General features: G+C 48.1%; 1 protein-coding gene across 19 annotated transcripts in view; it reads right to left on the reverse strand.

Moving 5' to 3' along the window:
- The window catches only part of KTN1 (kinectin 1), a 77,452-nt gene extending 62,362 nt beyond the window's left edge, over positions 1-15,090 (reverse strand). For 8 of the 19 annotated variants that reach the window (XM_085580995.1, XM_077783901.2, XM_085580993.1 and 5 more), the window contains exon 1: positions 14,919-15,061. The gene's annotated coding sequence lies outside the window, so the exon portion shown is untranslated. Of the gene's footprint in view, position 1; positions 11,580-14,575; positions 14,716-14,918 lie in introns of those variants that run through there. The other 11 variants (XM_021534636.4, XM_077783900.2, XM_077783899.2 and 8 more) reach the window with 5 other exon arrangements.
- Positions 15,091-16,176: the final 1,086 nt, after the last annotated feature.

Here is a 16,176-nt window from a genome sequence, read left to right on the forward strand (position 1 = left end):
CCTTTTTCCAAAGTGCTTGTAAAGAATCAAAGGTTTCTTTCTTCCAGCAGGAATTACTCAGCAAGTCTGCATCTTCCCATTGCTACTTCCAAGGAGTCCCTGAGGCTCCCCCAGCTCCTTCCTTCACACATTCATGTACAGACATGCTCTGCCCACACCACCATGAACTATTTGAGAGGCATTTTAAACACCCAAGCAGCCAGCTCAGGCTTTTGGGTAAGCATTTCCCCTTTCCCTGCTCTCCACGCAGGCAGGGAGCAGATCAGACATTGGCTCTTCAATCACCACCCGCCTCCATGCACAGGGAACTGGGAAGTGATACTTCTCAAAATAGGAAGGCACAAAAAAAAGATCACAAAATTTTCTCAAAATAATACTACAAATAAGAGCCAAATCTAGCAGACTTATGGCCAAAGCTGAGCTTAGGTTCCCTGTCTGAGCAGCAATTCCATCTGTCATGTAGTATTTGAGCATCAAGGGATCTCCTGCAACATGAGCCCATCCAAAAGCACAAAGCTGGTACAGATTTGAGCCAGGACTCTTGGGTCAGACAGGCAAAACCATTAAACACACACAACCACACCTGAAATCTGCTTCTGCCCAGCACCTGGATAGAAGGGAGGGACCAGGCCACACCTGTTTTTATTCTAATTAGCTGTCTGGGAAGTTCTCAGGGGGTTGTACAATCCAGGCTGCTGTGACACTCCACAGCAGCTCAGCTTTACCACATACAAAAGCCACTTACACAGCTTTAAAGTGCTGTGCACCTCAACAAAGGCCTTAAGACAGCTGTTGTGGTCGAGTGTATAAACAGACATTCACAAGTTAATCTTCACCTTGGACCCACAGAAAGCCTCAGGGAGCAGCTACCAGTCCCTTAAAAGCCAGGGCAAGTACAATCCAAGTCTGAGCCCAGCTGGGTTTGCTCACTCTAACACAGCTTAATCCCTTTCTGACGCAGGAAGAAGTTGCATTACTCTAAGTGTGTTCATTCTGCACCTACCCCTGCCATGCTTTATTACTTTAACTCAATTAAAACAAGGTCTGAAGCACCCTTGGGAATGATGCACTTGACCACCCCCTGGTCATAAATGAGGTAGAACCCCAAATTCCAAGTAAAACAACAAAAAAAAAATGAAGGTCATCTCCTGAGAAATTTAGGGCTGCTACATCCCTTTCATCTCCTTACATCCAACTCCAAGTGTGGAAGGAAATTCCTGGCTGTGAGGGTGGTGAGGCCCTGGCACAGGTTACCCAGAGAAGCTGTGGCTGCCCCATTCCTGAAGTGTTCAAATACAGTTTGGATGGAGCTTAGAGCAGCCTGATCTAGTGCAAGGTGTCCCTGCCCACGGCATGGGGTGGAAATCAGATGGTTTTTAAAGTCCCTTCCAAACCCAAGTCACTCCATGATTCTGTAACAGAGGAAAGCAGGTATGAGCAGTAGCTTCTCAGTACTCAAATTCCTCTCATACCTTCACAGCAATCAGCAAAAAGAAAGCAGCTGGAATGAAACATCTTCCCCTTCCCACTGTATACAGCAAATATAACTATATTAATATACATTCCTCTATTATGAATTATTGTTAATATTTTTAAAAATAAATGCAAAAGAAGAGGAGACAGAAACAAAAGAAGCAAAGGCCTTTGATCCAGCTTTTTTTTTTTTTTCCCCTTAGCAGATTCTGTGAAAGTATGAATGGCATCTGAGTACTGGGAGGCTAATGCTCATTCAAAAAAACAACCCAGATTTTTATACACCAGAGCTGCAAAGAGTCAAGGAGAAAACTCGACTGCATTACTTGGCTGTGCATCCCAGGAGAGGTAAAATCCTCTTCCTGCACATCCCCAGCAGCAGAATTTTCCCTCCCCAGGCAGGCACAAGCTGTGCTGCCTCTGAATTCAGGGCAGAGCAGCCGCCCTCGGCGCCACAGCGACAGGAAAACCACGACAGATTGCTAAAGAGGATGGCATGTTGTTTATGGGTTGTGTTTCTAAAGTTTGGACATAACTGAGAAGAGATCAGGCTTAATTTATTGCTCCGTTCTCCAGATTTCTACTCAACTTTGCCTTTAAGTATACTCACCAGGCAACTTTTTAGCTTATTCACTGGAATTCCTCCACACACCAAGGAAGTTTTAAACCTACCACTTGTTCTGCAGCTCTCCACACCACCTGGTGCTAAAGCTTTTCTCCCCAATTTCTGACTAAGGCAGTCACGGCAACAGAGAAGGAAAAAATATCCAGCCTTCAAGGGCAAGCAAGTAGCTCAGAGTAACTTTAGCAGGTCCCTGGAAGTTGAATTTATTAACCTTTGTACCCCCACACCCCGAGGGTGCAGAGGCTGCCAGAACTACCCCAAACAGGCACAGCCCAACAGTGTCACACTGCTGCTTTCACCACGTTTCCACCCACACTGAATGAGGTCTCACAGGAGCTCAGGGAAGGAGGGATGTGTGCACCGAGGTGATGGCACAGGAGGGAGACAAGAAACCTCAAAATAAATGAATTTGGAAAATTTCCTATAGCAAATGTATCACCAAAGGTCTTCCTGCAAGAACATATTAAACTCATCTAAGAATATTAATCTTGTTCATATTAGAGTTTCTTTCCACTACAAAAATAAATCACACAAAGATATTCTTAGTCTGTACATTATAAAAGTGACTTTATCCAGACTAATTTTTGAATGCATATTGAAGGGATAAGAACAGAATTTTTCTGCCAACAAAGACAGGTATTAACCTAAGAGAATCTATTTAGCTTCAGACTTCTTAACCAGACAAGATTTTACTCAAGTGTGCACACGCTGTCCTTTACCCTGTTGCGAAAGGAACAAAAGAAGAGGAAATGACTAATCAAAGCAGCAGCACATTAATATATTTTGGTATGTGGAAAGGGAAAATTGTAGCTGGTATTTTTAACATTCTCAACAGGAGAATGCAGGGCCATGCATACACCAGCAGCCACAGAGGCTCAGCAGCTCCCAGGAGGGGAAAATAAAATAAAATAAAAGATAAAAAAAGTGAAGTTGTGTCCTAAAGAGGAGGTCTGTATTTTTCATTTTTCAGCATGATCTCTGCTGGAACAAGAGCCTGGACAGGAGGCACAGCTGGGGTCAGCAGCAAGGGCTGAGTGATAACAGGTGCACTTTGCCTGATGTAGGGAAAGCCCAGACTGGGGAGGTGCTCTGGAGGGAAAAGGTGAGAGTTTCTTGGAGCACTGCCACCAGCAAACACTCCTGTAAATCCCATTGCCAGCCTGCTCTGCTGGGTGCCCTCATCCACAAGCTGGCAAGAGATAGGGCAAGGAAAGTGTCCCAGGTGACATCCAGCAAGCCACAGCTCCACCCATCCCACACCATCCCAAGCTTATTTCCCCTCAAAGTTCTCCATTCCCTGCAGGAGCAAAGCACAGCACCTTCATGCACATCTTTCCTTGCAATTATTTTGTCACTGAACCCACACGAGCCAAGCCACTGATGTCCCAGTTCAACTGGATTTAACAACTGGGTTTTAACCCCACGCTCCCCCCTCCATGGGAAGTTCTTTGGGGTAGGTAACAGGCTTGCTCAGAGCAACAGGGCAGGAGCCTGACTACTGTGATAAACCCAAAATTAGAGCTTCCAAACCCCTTCCCTAATGGGATCAAAACCAATCAATCCACAGCCCGGCACGGTCATTTGTGCAGTGGGATGGCACAGCACAAAAGCTTTGCTCACTCAGGAAGAGGAGCTGGACTGCTGCCTGTCTGTCCAGCTCCAATTGTTCCCACACTTCATAATTAAGGGCTACAATTCACCCTTTTTCCAATGCCAAACCCCAAAAGGCTCCTAACAAAACCATTCTAAATACTAAATGGGAAGCAACTGTAATTGTTCAGATTCCCTCCCCTTGCTCCAACACTGCTGGATGCAAGAGAAACTAATATTTAATGTTCTTACAGAGAGATTTGTGCTCAGCCACCCCATAACACAGCCACAAGCCTGAAGCTTAAGCAGGTCTTTACCCTGGTATCACAAAATGACAGCCCCAGTCATTCCAGCAACAAGATTTTCCCATTATTTCTGTTCAGTGTGCTGTTCCACACAGCTATACAAATAGCTTGGACCACTGACAAAAAAAAAGCTTCGTTAACCTCTCAGTGACTCGACAATCCTATTGTCAAATAGCAATGGACAAAAGGAGAAGCCAGCAGCACATGGATGCTCTCATCTATCCGAATTCCTAGAGGAAAATGAAATTGAGCTGTGCTGGGAACAGGCTGCAAGGCAGAGGAGAGTTGTTAGCTCAGAGGGAAATCAAAATTTCAGTGATTGTGAATTATATCAGATCTAGATGTTTTCATGTGGTTTCTTCTAACTACCTGGAGTCTCAAGATATTATTTATTGCACACATTATGTCTAAGCAGTTGAGTGATTTCAGTTGTCTCTAAAGAGAAAACTACTGTCAATATGGCACAGATGTAGCTAAATGAGAGCATCAGAAGGCAGCAAGTGAAACAAGATTGCTGCACCCATCATCAGACTGAGCCTTGGTAATTCTTCAGCTGCAAACAGAAAAGAATCAACAGGGAAGATCTTTCTTTGTCACCACACACAGTACAATAAAAGAATGGGGGGGGGGGGAGTATCCACCAGTTAAACAACCAAAGTTCACAGAGTGATAATATATTTTCAAATGTGCCAAGAGTTTAGAAGTCAGGGGTATGCAGTAAGTTTCTCAACCCCAAGATTTTAAAAGGGCAGCTTCAGTTTAGGTTGGGTGACTGGAGGAACAGAGACTAAACACAGAGAAGTCAAAGTTCCTGTAAGCTGACAGAGGCATCATAAATGAAATTATCACCAACATGCACAACTATCAAACTAGAATTTAGGGAGTACTACGAGGCTGGAATTGCCTCCTCTTCAGCCCACGCAGCCTGCTAAGCACTGTATCAGCAGGTCTATTTTTACTTTTAATACTCTATACCACAGTCGGGGTCAGAAAGACACAAAAACACTGGAAAATCTGAACAGCCAGGCTTGAGCAGGCATTACTTGCTACCCTCCCTTCCTCTGTGCAGGAACAGCTCTGCTGCCCTGAGCTGCACCCAAGGAACAGGACCCTGCCCAGTTTCCTCTGCTCCCACCTTGAGGGAGGGGCTGAAGCCAGAGGACAATGCTGGTGTGGGAACAAATGGGCAGCAATGGGCCATGGCTGCATTTTGGCTGCACATTGGGAAAATGCTCTCAATCCTCAATCCAAGAAGGTGCTCAGTGCTGTAATGGTCAATCTGCAGTCTCTGCATGGAGCAGGGGCACTGTGTTTTATTTCATTCTTTTGCTGGTAGCAATCAATGAGTTTTAATCCATAGTCACATTAGTAATGACACCTCCAAAGAGGGTGAGATTTTATTTCAATCGTGCATTAAATTTAAAATCATTTGCCAGATTAAAGCATTGCTCACACTCTACTTACAAACCCCCTGAACACAGAGAATGTTTAGAGGTATGCTCAGGACTGAACTTGGACCACAGAAGGTCCTGCTGGTGATGGGGCTTCCTACAGCACTGATATTTTGACTTTCTACTCCAGAATTTTGCACCAGCTGAAGGCTGAACAAACTTCCACAGCAGATATGACTTAGTTTGGCTGCTCCATAGCAAAGCTGTCCTTCAACATTTATCCTAAAGCACAGTATCATGCAAGCATAAAGACAGGACTTCTATATCCAAGATGGATCCCTGACATTGTAGAATATGGTGCTGTTAATATTGTTAGAAGCAAAGTTTCAAAATGCTTAGGGTACAAAAGAGGCTTCAGAAGCAATCCCTGCAGCACTGTCACCATACAAGTTACACCAGTGCATTTCAAAGCATAAACTGCATCATGAGCTGGAACTTCTAGCTCTATTTAAAAGCACAACATGAAGTTTTAAATTGCTGCTGAACTGTGGTCATTTCCCTGCTGAGGCAGGTGAAGGGTTAAGGCCTTTCTCTGCTCTCCTTTGAGAAACTGCACATATCTCATTTATCAAGGGCAGCACTAAGAGCTCACCTCATCATCCACCCAAAACACCTCCTGCACTACAAGAATTTCACTGGCCACAGCTCCGTTGAGATGCCATCCTTACAGCTTCCACAACAAGGAGATGTGTTTTTGAACAGTACAAGGCTTCTTTTCACCTTGTTAACCTCCCTGTGCTTCATGGACCAGTCTGCTGAAGGCATTCACAGCTGAAATGATACACAGCTGGTGTCACCCCATAGTGTCATCACCCACATCCTTTAGGCTCCTGCAGGCAGCTTAAGAAGGTCACATGTTCTCACGAATCAGTGCAGTGTTTCAGCAGACCTCCAGGCAATATTTGTCTCTTAAAACACCCAGAGGAGGGGACTAAACTTCCCTCCAGCAGCAGCGAAAAGGCTCAAGCTCCTCCACAGACTTGCTTAACACTTGAATCACACCTGAGCCACATAGTGAAGGAGCTTTCTTTTACCACCTTCCTCATGCAGCTGTTGGTCCCCCAGGTGAGTGATGCTGAGGATTGCTGATGTTCCTCTGAGCAGCAGCAGCCCGGGGGATGCTGCAACCCTCCTTACTGGTCCCAGTTCCACAGTTCAGTTCACTGCATAACTCCACACACAGTGCAGTTTTTGAGAGCTGGGCAACACCACATGAGAACCCTGCAAAAGGCGTGTTCAAAGTACATCTCTAAAGTTTTCCTGCTTCTTTCCACTTGTGACCACAAGGACCAAAACTGCAGGAGTCTCCTAAAGAAACTGGAAACAGTGAAATGTATATTTGAAGAGTTTTTGAGTTCAAGAAGCCAACACCCCAGAGTCCTGCCCCCAAAACAGCCTCCTAACACAAGCACACACACCCGCCCCAATGTGCCCAGCATGGAGCTGAACTCAAGAACATGCCAGGTTGTTAAAAAGGCCTAAAAATGCTCAGCAAGAGAAATGCAGAGTAATTGAGGTCATTTCTCTCACGCTTCTCTGGGTTCTCACTCCCTTTGCTTTGCTGCCCCACAATCTGCTCCTCCTTTGGTGTGCAAGAATTGAATAAACACTTCATTGCAACCACACAGATCTAAACCTATGTGCCTCAAACTTAAGTTGCATCTCAAACTATCACTCCAGTAGCCTGCAATGCCAAGCAGGGATTAAAAAATCTACTGAGAAATACGTACACCAGACCTGAAGCCAAAAAATTCTTCTTTTGGCACACAAACATCATAGGAAGAGAGGTAGAAACTTGGAGGTGGAGGGTGGGGGGCCAAAAAAAGGCAGGATTGTAATGGAAACAACTGATCAAGAATTTTCACAAGCCTTTAAAACTTCTGAAACTCAACCCCTTCGCCAGCACTTCTCACATGCCTCAGACTGCATACCATGTTATGCAAGTTCTAATTGTGCCTCCACAGCCCTCCCTCCCACCCACGGGCTCTGCACCTCAGCAAATCCCTGTGTGGAAGTACACTGAGGCAGAGAAGAACCCTCCTACACCTGGCCTGGGGTGCTGCCACCTGTGCAAAAAAAGCTTGGCCTTGCTGGGCATCTTGAACAAGGCTCTAAACCTCTTAAAAGTTGCTAAAAACCTTCTGGCTTTACACACACAAACCAAGCTGTAAAAAGGTTCACTAAATTTAGCATGCAACCCAATCCTAGTGGTGGTGTAGCACACACTGAAGATATGGAAGTGACCTTAGCTGGAAGGTAACAAGGAAAAACTGTCAGTACTCCCATTAAGCTGCTGTGGGAAAGCCCAGAGAACCCAATAAAATCCTAACAACACCTCCATAAATCCTCCAGGCAGCTTGGTGGTTTCCAAGGCTTTGAGATACCACCTCCACCTCTCTTCTGGACCATGCTGCTCATTGTCCACGATGGGGACAGGGTTGGGAGGAACCTTTACAGCACAATTCTCCATGAGCTTGGAAAAGTAAAGCTTGATGGAGCTCCACCACACAAAACCAGGGAGCATGAAGAGAAAAAGCAGCTCAGTCCTTTGTCCTCCCATCACAGCTGGAGCCACACGTGCTGCCAACAGGTGTTGAACCAAGCAAAGGTCAGCAGGTGTGACAGGAGATACAAAATTGACTTGTAAAGTCCATTTTCTGCCAGTTCCCAGCACCACAGCCCCTGAGAAGTGCAGACACTGCCTGCTCCAAGGACAGGACACAGAGTCTCCCTAGAGAACAGCAAGCCAAAGGAGGCAAGAGTTCCCACCCAGTCTTGGTGGAAGGGGCCCTTCCTGGCACAGCACCCTAAACCTCACTTTCCAGATCTGAAAATGCCCTGGAAAAGCTCCAGTGGCTATGAGCTGCTGTAGCCATGGTGATGCTCTCAGGTACACCTGGAGCTGAAGCAGAGAGGAGCAGCAGAGATGCCACAACTGGTTCCATGTACCTGTTTTTAGGTCCTCACACAGAATTAAAGGCAATGCCAAGCTGGGATGTCCACTAGCAACATTAGGTGATGACTTAGAGGGCAAAACAGCACTAAACACCAAGGCAGCCTTTCAAACCAGTTTGGGAGGCAAGAAGCAACATCACTAACCCTGGCCTCCCACCCACACCAGAGAAGAGACCCTAAAGAAAGGGGCACATGGGAACAGTCCTGGTTACTGCAGGAAAGCATTTTCATATCCTATCACAGAATAGTTTGGATTGGAAGGGAACTTGAAGATCATCACATTCCAACCCCCTGCCATGGAGCAACCCTCCCAGGTTCCTCCAAGCTCTGTCCAACCTGTCCTGGAACACTTCCAGGGATCCAGGGACAGCCATAGCTGCTCTGGGGAACCTATGCCAGTGCTTCACCACCCTCAAAGGGAACAATTCCTTCCTAATATCTAACCTAAATATCTCCTCTCTTTGCTGAAATCCATTCCCCCTTGTCCTGTCACTATCTGACAATGCAGCTCACCCACCAGCTGACTGCCAGGGGTTCAAGTCACAGATGGGACCAAGAAAAAGGCACCACCAGCAGCTCTGCTGGTGACCTCCTGGCATCTTCAGCTGCAGCTGCTTGGCTTGTGCTTTCCCTTCTGTAAAATGGGCAGGTAAGTGTCATGCCAGAGCCTGGCAACTAGGGCACAGGGCAGGTGCTTGATGGAGAAACACCCATGTGAGCCAAATGCCAGACATCAGCTTAAACACTCCTGCCACACAGCACTTCTCACCCAAGGCCTGGGAACCATTCACTTCCTCCAAGAAATTGGACTTTTTAATTTGTTGTCATCAAGCGTAGACTTTCCAACTTAAAACCCCACAGCAAACTGGCTGGGAAAGAAAAGCAGTCATGCTCAGTGGTCAGATCAAACCAGTAATAATGAAATTAGGAGCAGACTGATATTATGGGCTCTTTTATGAGTCAGTCATGACCCAGCCCAATCCTGGCAAGTTCCCTGAAGAGCTGCACCTTGTGCAATAGCTTAGTCATCATCTTCCTTGACAGCTACGCACTTACAGATTCTGAGTCCACTCACATTTTCCCATGAAAAATTTCCTCTCTGCCCTACTACAGGCAGGACAGAGTAGAGTGGTACCAGACTAGAAGTGGGCAGCTTGTCCCTTGCAGGGAGGAGATAAAGCTTTTATCTCCCAGACTCAACAACTTCCTTCCTGTGTAGTAGCAAGTGGACAAAAGACACCTTTTCACACCACAGAAAGGAACGAGATGTACTAAAATTTGTCTCAACCCTGAAATAAATATAAACCCTGAAATAAAATACCCTGCTTACTGATTTCAGTCCATAAGGGAGAGTGTAAAACAGAATTAAGCCAACATTCCTTCTACAAGGAACTTGCAGGGTGGGATTTGGAAGCCAAAGAATAAGGAGCCCAAAATAACTCGGGCTGAGTTTATATTGCCCTGGCAGCTAAGCAAAAGTTGATAACGCTGGACGGAGGTACTTCCCCTCTGCAGGAATGAGAGTTGGATTGTTTTTGGAAGCACCATGAATCACAGGCATAAATATACCAGGCTTTAAGAGCCTTTGACACCCACGTAATTCTGAACTCCAGCTTGATTTTCCCTGGGTCATTCAACACATGCTCGGTGAGCTGGACACAAGACAGGCGGGCTGAAAAGGTCACCTATTCAACTAATAGGTGCAATCCCAAAATCACAACGTTTGTGTTTTGCTGGATAACATCAACACACCTCTTCTGAGAGAAAAAGAGCCTTCCCTGATGCTCCTCCATTAGTCATTCAACCGCAACTTGAAGGAAAACAGGAGTTTTGCTTTATTTCCTCAATTTCACAGCATAAAAGGGTTTAAAGATGCTTCCTGCAGCAGGGGAGCTGTGATGCAGCAGCTCCAACAGAGCAGTGATTTGCAGGATTGCCTCACTGTGAGCAGATCCAGACAAGGAAGCCAGACAGAGGGATCAGCCAGAAGGAGGAGTGTCCAATGGAAAAAGAGGAAAAAAAAATCTGCAAGAAGAGCTGTTCCCTGTGTTTCATTACCGCTGAAAATCCTGCACACCTGAGAGCAAAGAGCTGTAAATGCAAACAGAGGTCAACACTATTTATAATAAGGATTATTAGTAAAACAAAAGGAGTAGCTTGTCTACATGACTGATTTACAGACACTTTCTCCGAGTCACAATGCAGCCCCAGTGATGCACAAGCAAAGATGAGCTTTCATCTGAAACAGAAAAAATGCTATTCCTCTAAATAAACCTTCATGGGAAGTAAAGGGGAAGAAACTACTTTTACTTCTCTTCAGTAACAGCAATTTACAGCTGTGGATTTTGGTAAGCAGGGTGGTCACAGACAAAAACAGATCATTGCAGAGAAGGAGAGCTGCAAAGAAGTAACTCTTGACTGCCCCACAAACCTTACAGCTCCTGTCCCTCTCCCTCCCACCCCACACTCATTCCACAGCAAAACTCAAGGCTTGAAGCACCCAAACTACTTCTCTGCACCACAGAGTGACAAGGAGATAATGTTCTTTATTTGTGTTAGCACAGCTAGAGATTGTTTCCAGAGTTTTCATGTATTGGACACCATTCCTCTTTTTCCCTGTTTTTTACACTATCTAAGAGACTTTTAAAAAACCCCTCACCTCTAGTTAAATTGGAAGCATTAAAAAGGATCATGAGATTTGCATTCTTTAGCACCTCAGATTATTAGAGTTTCCACTGCTATGACTTCCCCTTCCAACTCCACACCCAAGTTTCAATTAAAGAATCTTCGTATTTGGGTGGACTTTGGTATTTCTTATACTGAGACACTGGAGAATCCAGGCTGACAAGATGGCCAAGGCAGCAGAATTTATGCACTCCCAGGAGATCTCTGCTTAATTTTGCTTTATGGAGATATCCTGCACCAAGCCTGCCCTCTGCCCAGGACCTATATTTAGGGACTGAGCTGACCCGACAGTGCCCCTGTAAGCTCATTTATTGAGATTCACTTATTCATTCTAATATAATCTAATTAGATGCAGCAGTCCTGTACACAGGCATGGCAGTGACCAGAAGAGGACGAGTTCACACACAGGGAATCCATCCCAGGTGCTCTCCCACAAAGAGGGGAAAAAGACCCCTTTGCAGAGGAATGGCAGGAATTACAGATGCCTGGGCATTATCTCAGAGCAGCACCTGGATCCACTCTGCTTCTTCTGTCCACCAGGTAAAAAACAATTCCTCAGCTGGAAGCAGCAGAGTACAGATCAATGCATGGTGCTTATCCATGAAAGGGCTGCTGCTCCTGCTCCGAAATCACTGGAAATGGGGGCAAAAAAAAAAAAAAAAAGCAGGAATCAGACTCTGAGGCAGTGCCCATGCTAGCAGGCACAGATGCATTCCCAAACTGCAGACCACAGACATCAGCCTGGAAAAAGTGCCAGAGTCCACACTGTAAGAAAATGCTTTAAAGGTTCCATTCTGGCAAGAAATAGGAGGTTTTCAAAGCTCCCAAGTACCCTCTCTCCTGCCACCAGCTGTAGTTCAGGCATGCGAACAGGAAGAAGCTTTTACATTTCTGAAAACATAAATAAATACTTTTTTTTTTAAGTCCCCATGTGTTTTATTTGCTTGGACATCTTGTATAACGATGAGAGGAGAAGCAGATTCCTAGGAGTCATGGGCTGGTAATTCTCCAATTTATCATCTCCACAGTTTATGCACAGTCATTAACAAGAAGTGATTTGTCTGGGACAGATTTAGCCCAGCAACTCCTTGTCTCATTAGCCTGAAACAATCACCCCAGGAATGTCAAAAAGTTTGTGAGCTTCATGCAGCAATCAGTCCCCTCCAAAATATTCCTATTTTTAAAAATAACCCAATCCTGCTGCTTTGCCAGTGCAGAGCAGGAAGTTTAAGAGCTAAACACACACGCATAAAATTCCCTTTATATTAAAAAGGCTCTGATGGGTAAAGGCAAAAGGTTGTCGCTGACAAGGAAATCCTGAGAACATCAATAAGACAACAACTCAAGGAGACTTAAAGACTTCGACTTGTTTAACCTATGGAAACAAGGGGTCAAGAGGGGACCCGACTGCTCTAATTACATCAGGGAGGTAAAACAGTCATTTAAACCAAGTGGAAACACTAGAACCAAAACCAAATTACACAAACAGGCCACGAGCACTGTGAGGATGGAAACTCAGCAACTGCTTGAGACTTCAAGGAGGTTCTCCAACAGCTCTCCTGTGGAGATGGAGAAAGAATAAACCAATCAAGTTTCACCTTGGAAGCGTTTGTGTTATGAAAGGCATTCACAGCATGGATGGGTGCTAAAAACAGGGAAACTAAACTTGATTTGGGTTGCTGGCACAGTTTTGGAGTGAAGAGCAGGATGAAGAATTATTGCCTCCTGCCACTCTGCCTTCCGCTTCCTCCCCATCCCTGCAGGACAGCACAGGGGGCACTCACACTATTTACTCAGGCACATAATTGGGGTATGACCAGGGAACTAAACTTGGGAGCTGAAGGCTCACAAAGTCAATGGTGAGAGGTGGGTGCCTTGGCAGCAGCACAGGAAGGGATTAGGAGCAACCAAGTTCGATGCTTAAAATAAAACACATGTCCTGTCTCCTGTGTCCTCACACTTTAGGGTCTCGGGTGTAGCCTGGCACACAGACCTGGCCATCACCTCTGAAATTCACAGGGAATTCCAGTTCCTAAGGGATTTTTTTTTTAGCCCTAGGTTAACAGCACCCAGGGTCAAGAATGATTAGACATTTTCAAGCCATAACCACCAAATCTCCAACAGCAAAAGCAGATGACGCAAATGAAAGCTGTTACAGAGCTAACCAAGCAACGCCACAGCTTTACACAGGCTTGAGTAAGTCCTTCCCTTTTCTTCAAGGAGTTTCAGAAACAAAGTAGTCATCAGGTCTGTGACAGGGGATAAAGGATAAAATCAAAATCTCACTGTGCCCTTCAGATCCTGCTATTTCGGAGAGCAGAAAGCATCTTCCCGAGAGCAGCTAGAAAAGGGGGTGGTAAGAAAAAAACCTACCAAAAAAGGTATTTGGTAATAACTCTACCAGGGAATTAGTGTTTCTTTCCAATCCCCAACCTTTCACTGCTGCAGTTACACACAAAAGTTATTTTAATCACAGTATGCAGAAAGCAGCATCAGCATATGAGGCAAGAGAAAAAATATGTGGTAAAGCGAGTTGCATGGCCTGTTCCAGGGCAGAAATTACAGCACAGTTACAGGCAAGAGGTCCACGAGGCAGAGAAACACTTCCAGCCCAAGCCAAACAGGAGGATGATAGTGATCCACAGAGAGAAAAGGCAAGGAAAAACATCTGAAAGGAGATGGTACATAAGAACTGAATTCCTTCTCAACTTTTGCAGCAACCAGTTCAGACTGCCCAGCGAGAGATTTTTGCCTTGTCATAGGTAAAGACATGTTAAATAGAATAATCATGTCAACTAAATGTCATTTGTGTTGGTGGGCAGAGGCAGTAACACAAACATTAAAGGAACTCGGGGGAAAAAGGGGAGAATTTTAAACAGAAAAGAGCTACAGCAGGGTATCAGCTCAGTTCCTGTGAGCTCCCTCTTCCACAAAGTGAGAAATATGTTTGAGGTTTTCAATCAGTGACCTCAAAATACACAGCACTGTCTTAGCGAGGATGTGGGGGGAAAAAAGGTCATAAAATGACAAATCTAAAGCACACGGGTGGATGCACATCACTGGAGAGCAGAACTTGTCATGTCTAATGCAGAAAAGAAGCGAAGCTACGTTATTCTTAATAACCACCTACTCAATTAAAATACTTCATCAACTGAAGGCAGCCGGGTACAAAAGGTGTAGCTTTCCCACCTTAACCCCTCATTCCTTCTCCATAACTTGCAGGCTGGAGGAAGGGAGTCAGCCGTGAGTAGAGGTGATAGGGGCATGAACAATTCCAGGGTTAACAGAGCTGCACACAACCGGTACCGGTGCTGTACAAATGAAACAGCACCGAGAACATCACCTACGAGGGTGGGGAAGCAGCATTTGCGAGCATCGGACCCCAGCACGGGCACCCAAGGCGGCCCAGACCGCGGTCACGAAGCGCAATGCTCATTAAAGCTCCTACGGCCACCCGGGCGCTGCAGCAGCCGCCGCTCGCCAAACCTCACCCGGGGCTCGGACAGCCGCGGGGAACGCGCCGAGATCCCATTTCGGCCGTCAGCTCTCGCCCAGCCGCCCCTCGGCGGGCGGCTTAACGCGGCAGCTCCGGGAGCACCGCGGACGCGGCGTGCTTGCCCCGCTCCACCCGGCTCGGGGGAGATGCGCTCGGCAAGCACCGGAGCCCCCAGACCCCACCGGCCCCACGGCAGCGGCCTCTCCCGCCGCGGGGCCGCGCCCGGACCACCTCCCGGCCGGGCCGCAGCCCCGGGCCCGCCGCGGCCTGGGCCCGCCGCCCCTCGCCGGAGGGCCCGGCCCCGCGGCGGCCCGCGGCGCTGCCCGGGCGGGACTCACCGAGACGGCGGGCAGGGCAGGGCCGTGCCGGGCCGGGGCTGCGGGGACGGAGCGGGAGCGGCCGGTGCTGCGCGGCGCGGGCGGCAGGAAGGGGAGGAGGCGGCCCCGCACGTCCGCCGCGCCTGCGGCCGCCCCCCCGCGCGTTAAAGGCACCGGCACCGCCCGGCCCGGCCCGGCCCGGCACGGGGAGCGCCCGCCCGGCTGTGCCGCGGGTGTGGGTGCATCGCCCGTGCGCTCGGGGATCGCCCCCCGAGCTCCCCACGCGGGGATCCCTCACCTCGTCCTGAGGTTCGCCCACACCACGCGGGGATCCCCGGGAATCACCCAACCAGGCTCTCCCCACGCAGGGAGCACCCACCCAGGCTCCCTCACACGGAGATCCCCGGGGATCACCCACCGAGACTCTCCCCACGCAGGGAGCACCCACCCAGGCTCCCTCACACGGAGATCCATGGGGATCACCCACCGAGATTCTCCCCACGTGGGGATCCCCGGGGATCACCCACCCAGACTCCCTCACACAGAGATCCCCAGGAACCCTCACCGAGACTCCCCCCACATGAGGATTCCCAGGGATCCTTCACCAAGACTCTCCCCACACGAGGATTCCCAGGGATCCTTCACCAAGACTCTCCCCACACGAGGATTCCCAGGGATCCCCCACCCAGGCTCTCCCCACGCAGGGATCCCAGCACCCCCCAGCTCCCCCATGCTGCAATCCCTCACCTGTTCCTGAGGATCACCTACCTAGATTTCCACCAGACAGGGATTCCCAGGGATCACCCACCCCCAGTTCCCCCAGACAGGGATGCCCAGGGATCTCCCCACCATACCTCACCCACGGACAGGGATCCCCCACCCAGACCTCCCCGAGGTAGGGATCCTCCCATCCAGGTTTCCCACTCGCAGGGAACACAGGTCCACCCACGCAAACCCCACCCAAGCGTGGGAATCACCTCCCGCACGCAGATCTCCCCAGGGATGTGTGGGGACCATTCTCCCCAGGCAGGGATCCCACTGCCCGGACTCACCGGGCACAGGGATCGCCCATCCGGCCCCCCAGTTCCAGCCAGTTCCCACCACCCCCTTTCCCGGAGCTGGCACATGTGTGGGATTCCAGGGGCCCAAGGCAAGCAGACAGAGCACACCCCAAAGCCTCCTCCAGGACATGAAAGAGACCAGACACCTCACGACCAGGAATAGGGCTTGTCCTTCAATTTCCCTTAAATGTCTTTAAACTGCCCGGCAGCCCTGCCTG

Source organism: Lonchura striata, chromosome 5 (genome assembly GCF_050655825.1).
Source record: "Lonchura striata isolate lonStrDom1 chromosome 5, ASM5065582v1, whole genome shotgun sequence".
NCBI classification, from domain to species: Eukaryota; Metazoa; Chordata; class Aves; order Passeriformes; family Estrildidae; genus Lonchura; species Lonchura striata.